Below are 6,963 nucleotides of genomic sequence, written 5' to 3'. Positions count from 1 at the left end.
GGTAGCCTAGATTTCCAGCCATCAGAGGCTGTACCAAGGAAGCTCAACACCACGCCACACCATGATGGTATCAGAGAAGGCAAATAGGGAACTGGGACTTTCATGCCCATTGCTGGTAACAAGACCTTTCCCACACCTCTATCATGTCAGTGAAAACCAAATGGGGAACCTGGACTTGCACCTCCGCATGGCAACAATAAGAAGCCCATTCCTTCCCCAGTGTGGTGGTGTCAGAAGGCAGTAGCAAAGAGTCAGGGCTTTCCACAGTTGTGTCCGTGGAATTCTTCTAGAATTCCCACTCCCAGTGGTAACAAGAACCTGTTACAACTCAGGTATCAACAAAGGCTGACTGGGAGAACTGGACTTCTACCTCCACTTGTCAATAATGAGGCAATATGCCCCTCCAGTATACCAGAGTAATGTCAAAGAAAGCCAGATAAAATAGTTTAAATAAGACCCAGAGTCTCATAGCATAGTATGAAAATGTCTAGGTTGCAACTGAAAATCACTCATAATACCAAGAACCAGGAAGAGCTCAACCTGTTTGAAAAAAGACAGTGCTCTCTTCGGCAGCACATACACTAAAATTGGAACAATACAGAGATGATTAGCAGGGCTCCTGCACAAGGATGACATGCAAATTCTAAAGCATTTCATCTTTTGTAATGCTGCCCAAGAAAATCATCCCCAAGACACATAATCATCAGATTCTCCACAGTCAAAATAAAAGAAAAAATGTTGAAAACAGCTAGAGAGAAAGGTCAGGTCACCTACAAAGGGAAGCCCATCAGACTAATAGCAGACTTCTCAGCTGAAACCATAAAAGCCAGAAGAGATTGGGGGCCAATATTCAACTTTCTTAAAGAAAAGAAATTCCAACCCAGAATTTTATATCTGGCCAAACCAAGCTTCATAAGCAAAGGAGAAATAAAATCCTTTTCAGACAAACAAGTGCCTTACAAGAGCTCCTGAAGGAAGCACTAAATATAGAAAAGAAAGACCATTACCAGCAACTGCAAAAACACATTGAAGTACACAGACCAGTGACAATATAAAGCAACCACATAAACAAGTCTTCATAATAACCAGCTAACATCATGATGACTGGATCAAATCCACACATATCAATACTAACCTTAAATGTAAATGGGACCAGGTGTGGTAGCTCATGCTGGTAATCCCAACACTTTGGGAGGCCAAGGGAGGCTTGGCTCACTTGAGGCCAGGAGTTTGAGAGCAGCCTGGCCAACATGGTGAAAACCCGTCTCTACTAAACGTACAGAAATTAGCTGGGCATTGTGGCAGGTGCCTGTAATCCCAGCTACCCGGGAGGCTGAGGCAGGAGAATAACTTGAACCTAAAAGGCAGAGGTTGCAGTGAGCTGAGATGGTGCCATGACACTCTAGCATGGGTGACACAGCAAGGCTCCATCTAAAAAAATAAATAAATGTGGCCGGGCGCGGTGGCTCAAGCCTGTAATCCCAGCACTTTGGGAGGCCGAGACGGGCGGATCACGAGGCCAGGAGATCGAGAGACGATCCCGGCTAACACGGTGAAACCCCGTCTCTACTAAAAAATACAAAAAAACTAGCCGGGCGAGGTGGCGGGCGCCTGTAGTCCCAGCTACTCAGGAGGCTGAGGCAGGAGAACGGCGTAAACCCGGGAGGCGGAGCTTGCAGTGAGCTGAGATCCGGCCACTGCACTCCAGCCTGGGTGACAGAGCAAGACTCCGTCTCAAAAAAAAAATAAATAAAAAATAAAAAATAAAAAAATAAAATAAATAAATAAATAAATGTAAAGGGGCTACATGCCCCAATTAAAAGACATGGAGTGGCAAGCTGGATAAGGAACCAAGACCCACTGGTATACTGTCTTCAAAAGACCCATCTCACATGCAGCGACACACATAGGCTCAAAATAAAGGGATGAAGAAAAACCTACCAAGAAGATGGAAAACAGAAAAAAGCCATGGTTGCAATCCTAGTTTCTGACAAAGCAGACTTTAAACCACCAAAGATTAAAAAAAGACAGAGAAAGGCATTATATAATGGTAAAGGGTTCAATTCAATAAGAAGATCTAACTATCCTAAATATATACACACCCAACACTGGAGCATACAGATTCATAAAGCAAGTTCTTAGAGACCTGCAAAGAGACTCAGACTCCCACACAATAATAGTGGGAGACTTTAACACCCCATTGACAACATTGGCAGGTCACTGAGATAGAAAATTAACAAAGATATTTGGGACCTGAACTCAGCTCTAAATCAAATGGACTTGATAGACCACTACAGAACTCTTCACCCCAAAACAACAGAATATACATTCTTCCCATTGCCACATGGCATTTACTCTAAAATCAATCACATAATTGTAAGTAAAACACTCCTCAGCAAATGCAAAATAACTGAAATTAGAACAGTCTCTAGGGTTATGGTGCAATCAAATTATAAATTAAGACTAAGAAATTCACTTAAAACCATACAATTACATGGAAATTGAATAACTACTCTTGAATGACTTTTGTGTAAATAGTAAAATTAAGGCAGAAATCAAGAAGTTCTTTGAAACTAATGAGAACAAAGATACAACATACCAGAATCTCTGGGACACAGTTAAGGGAGTGTGAAGAGTGAATTTTATAGTCCTGAATGCTCACATCAAAAAGTTAGAAAGATCTCAACAACCTAACATCACAACTGAAAGTACTAGAAAACCAAGGGAAAACCAATCCCAAAGCTATCAGGACAAGAAATAACCAAAAGCAATACTGAACTGAAGGAGATTGAGACATAAAAAATCTTTCACAAGATCAATAAACCCAGGAGCTGGTTTTTTGGAAAAATTAGTAAAATAGACTGCTAGCTAGTCTAACAAAGAAGAAAAAAGAGAAGATTCAAATAAATGCAATCAGAAACAATAAGGGAAATATTACCACTGACCCCACAAAAATACAAACAACCATCAGATAATACTATGAACAACTCTACTCTATGCACGTAAACTAGAAAATCTGGAAGAAATAGATAAATTCTTGGACATATACACTCTCCCTAGAGTGAACCAGGAAGGAAATGAATCCCTGAACAGAACAATAATGAACTCTGAAATTTAGGGAGTAATAAATAGCCTTCCAACCAAAAAAAGGCCAGGATCAGATGGATTTACAGTTGAATTCTACCAGATGTACGAAGAGCTAGTATCATTTCTACTGAAACTGTTCCAGAAAATTAAGGAGGAGAGAGTCCTCCCTAACCCATTCTAAGAGGCCAGCATCATCCTGATATCAAAACCTGGCAGAGATACAATAAAAGAAAACTTTAGGCCAATATCCTTGATAAACATCAGTGCAAAAATCCTCAAAAAATACTGGCAAACTGAATCCAGCAGCACATCAAAAAGTTTATCCACCACGATCAAGTAGGCTTTATCCCTAGGATGCCAGGTTCAACATATGCAAATCAATAAATGTGACTCATCACATAAACAGAACTAAAGACAAAACCCATACGATTATCTCAATAGATGCAGAAAAGGCTTTTGATAAAATTTAACTCCATTCATGTTAAAAACTCTCAGTAAAATAAGTATTGAAGGAGCACACCTTAAAATAATAAGAGCCATATATGAGAAACCCACACCCAACATACTGAATGGGCAAAAACTGGAAGCATTCCTCTTGAAAACTGGCACAAGATAAGGATGCCTTCTTTCACCACTCCTTTTCAACATACTGTTGGAAGTCCTGGCCAGGGCAGTCAGGCAACGGAAAGAAATAAAGGGCATCCAAATAGGAATTTCTATCCCTGTTTGCAGATGACATGATCCTATATCTAGAAAACTCCTTAGTCTCAGCCCAAAAGCTTAAGCTGATAAGCAACTTCAGCAGAGTCTCGAGATACAAAATCAATGTGCAAAAATCATTGCAATCCTGTACTCCAAAAACAGTCAAGCTGAGAGCCAAATCAGAAACAAACTCCCATTCTCATTTGGCACAAAAAGAATAAAATACCCAGGAATACAGCTAACTAGGGATGTGAAAGGTCTCAAGAAGGAGAACTACAAACCACTGCTCAAAGAAACCAGAGATGACACAAACAAATGGAAAAACATTCCATGCTCATGGATAGGAAAAATCAATATTGTTAAAATGGTCATACTGCCCAAAGCAATTTATAGGTTCAATGCTATGCCTATCAAGCTACCACTGACATTCTTCACAGAATTAGAAAAAACTATTTTAAAATTCATATGGAGCCAAAAAAGAGCTTGAATAGCCAAGGCAATCCTAAGCAAAAAGAACAATGCTGGAGGCATCATGCTATTCCATTTCAACTATACTACAGGCTACAGTAAGCAAAACAGCATGCTACTGGTACAAAAACAAACACATAGACCAATGGAACAGAATAGAGAACCCAGAAATATGACTACACACCTACAACCATCTGAACTTTGACAAACCTGACATAAACGAGCAATAGGGAAAGGATTCCCTATTCAATAAATGGTGCTGGGATAACTGGCTAGCCATATGCAGAAGACTGAAACTGGATCTCTTCCCTACACCATATACAAGCACGGACTCGAGATGGGTTAAAGACTTAAATGTGCAACCCAAAACTATAAAAATCCTGGAAGACAATCTAGGCAATAGCATTTAGGACACAGGCACAGGCAAAGATTTCATGATGAACATGCCAAAAGCAATTGCAACATAAGCAAACATTGACAAATGGGATCTAATTAAACTAAAGAGCTTCTGCACTGCAAAAGAAACTATCATCAGAGTAAACAGACAACCTACAGAATAGGAGAAAATATTTGCAAACTATGCGTCTGACAAATACTCATCTGTCTAATATTCAGCATCTATAAAAACTTAAACAAATTTACAAGAAAAAAACATTAAAAAGTTGGAAAAGCACATGAACAAACATTTTTCAAAAGAAGATATACATGTGGCCAACAAGCATATGAAAATAAAAATCTCAGTATCACTGGTTATTAGAGAAATGCAAATCAAAACCACAATAAGATATCATCTCACACCAGTCAAAATGGCTGTTATTAAAAAGCTGAAAAATAACAGATGCTGGTGAGGTTGTGGAGAAAAAGGAATGAGAAAAAGGAATCCCACTGTTGGTGGGAGTGTAAATTCGTTCAACTGCTGTGGAAGACAGTGTAGCAATTCCTCAAAGACCTAATGACAGAAATACCATTCAACCCAGCAACTCCATTACTGGTTAGATACCCAAAGGAATATAAATCATGCTATTATAAAGACACATGCACACATATGTTCACTGCAGCACTATTGACAATAGCAAAGACATGAAATAAACCTAAATGCCCATCAATTATAGACAGGATAAAGAGAATGTAGTACATATACACCATGGAATACTATGCAGCCATAAAAAAGAATGAGATAATGTTGTTTGCAGGGACATGAACGGAGCTAGAGGCCATTATCCTTAGCAAACTAACATAGGTATAGAAAATGAAATATCACATGCTCTGACTTGTAAGTAGGAGCTAAATGAAGCAAATACATGGACACATAGAAAGGAACAACACACACTGGGGCCTATCAGATGAGGGAAGGTGGGAGGAGGAAATGGATCAGAAAAAATAACTGATGCATACTAGGGTTAATATCTGGGTATTAAGATGAAATAATCTGTACAACAAACCCACATGACCCTATGTTTACCTATGTAACAAACTTGTACATGCACCCCTGAACTTAATATAAAAGTTAAAGAAAAAAAGACAATCAATAGATGCCAACAGAGATGGAATTATACATGCTTGAAACAAATTAAGTAATAGGCAGCTTCAGCAGAGAAATAGAAGATAAATAGAAGAACCAAATGGAAATTTTAGAAATAAAAAATACTGTAGCTGAATTTAAAAGTTCAGTGAATAGGATCAACACCAGAATGGTGGGAACACAGGGAAAAAGTCAGTGAATGGAAAAATAGAATAATGGAAATTGCTCTGAAGAACTGAGAGAAAAAATAGACTGAAAAAAATGAACAGAGGTTAAGTAACAAAACTAAAAATCTACCATCATTTCGTCAGAGTTCTGGAAGAAGTGAAGGAAGAGGGGAGGGCTGGAAAAATACCTGAAAAGATAATAGCTGAAAACTTCACAAATTTGACCAGAGATATAAACTTACAGATTCAACAATTTAAGTGAATATTAAACAGGATAAACCCAAAGAAATTCAAGTCAACACACATCATAATTAAACTTCTGGAAACTAAAAACTAACAAACAAAAATCTTGAAAGCAGCTGGAGAGAAACAACAGCATAACAAAACAACCTTTGTTTACAACGTAGTTCTGCCCCTTACCTTCCTATAATTTGCTGGGCTTATTTAGTTTCCCAAGAGAATCATTTACAAACTGTTGTCTGCTCTTTGGGCCCATTTCTTTCCCTTGAAAATTATTTACTACCCCTCCTGATTGCCCACATCCTCCATTTTCCTCTTTCCCCTGAGGAGGGTGTTATTTAGGCTTCAGCTATCTGACCCTCTTTGATTCTCATATTTCGTATGGCTCCCATGCTTACACACAATAATACATTTGTATGTCTTTTCTCCCATTAATCTGTCAATCGTCAGTTCATTTCAACAGACTCAAACCTTCAGAGGGGGAGGGAAAAATTCTCTTCACTCCTACAATATACCAGGATATATTTATCAACTAGTTTTTCTTTACCAATGATCTGTCTTTTCTTGGATATCAGTTCACAAAGATTAAATCATTTTAACTTTATGATATATTTTATATTTTATTCCCTTCTTTCATTCTCACTTTTAAAAATCCTTAGCTCAGCTGGGTGCAGTGGCTCACACCTGTAATCCTAGCATTTTGGGAGGACAAGGTGGTGGATTGCTTGAGCTCAGGAATTCGATACCAGCCTGGGCATCACAGTGAGACCTCATCTC

General features: G+C 38.6%; 1 non-coding gene across 1 annotated transcript; it reads left to right on the top strand.

Moving 5' to 3' along the window:
* Positions 1-557: 557 nt before the first annotated feature.
* Positions 558-664, top strand: LOC112423011 (U6 spliceosomal RNA). Its single transcript, XR_003013459.2, has one exon. It is a non-coding gene; the product is annotated as a U6 spliceosomal RNA (small nuclear RNA).
* The last annotated feature ends 6,299 nt before the right edge of the window (positions 665-6,963 follow it).

This window comes from Macaca nemestrina, chromosome 14 (genome assembly GCF_043159975.1).
Source record: "Macaca nemestrina isolate mMacNem1 chromosome 14, mMacNem.hap1, whole genome shotgun sequence".
Classification (NCBI taxonomy): domain Eukaryota; kingdom Metazoa; phylum Chordata; class Mammalia; order Primates; family Cercopithecidae; genus Macaca; species Macaca nemestrina.
The sequence above is the reverse complement of the archived record's forward strand: the minus strand, read 5'-3'. Positions and strand labels throughout refer to the sequence as shown.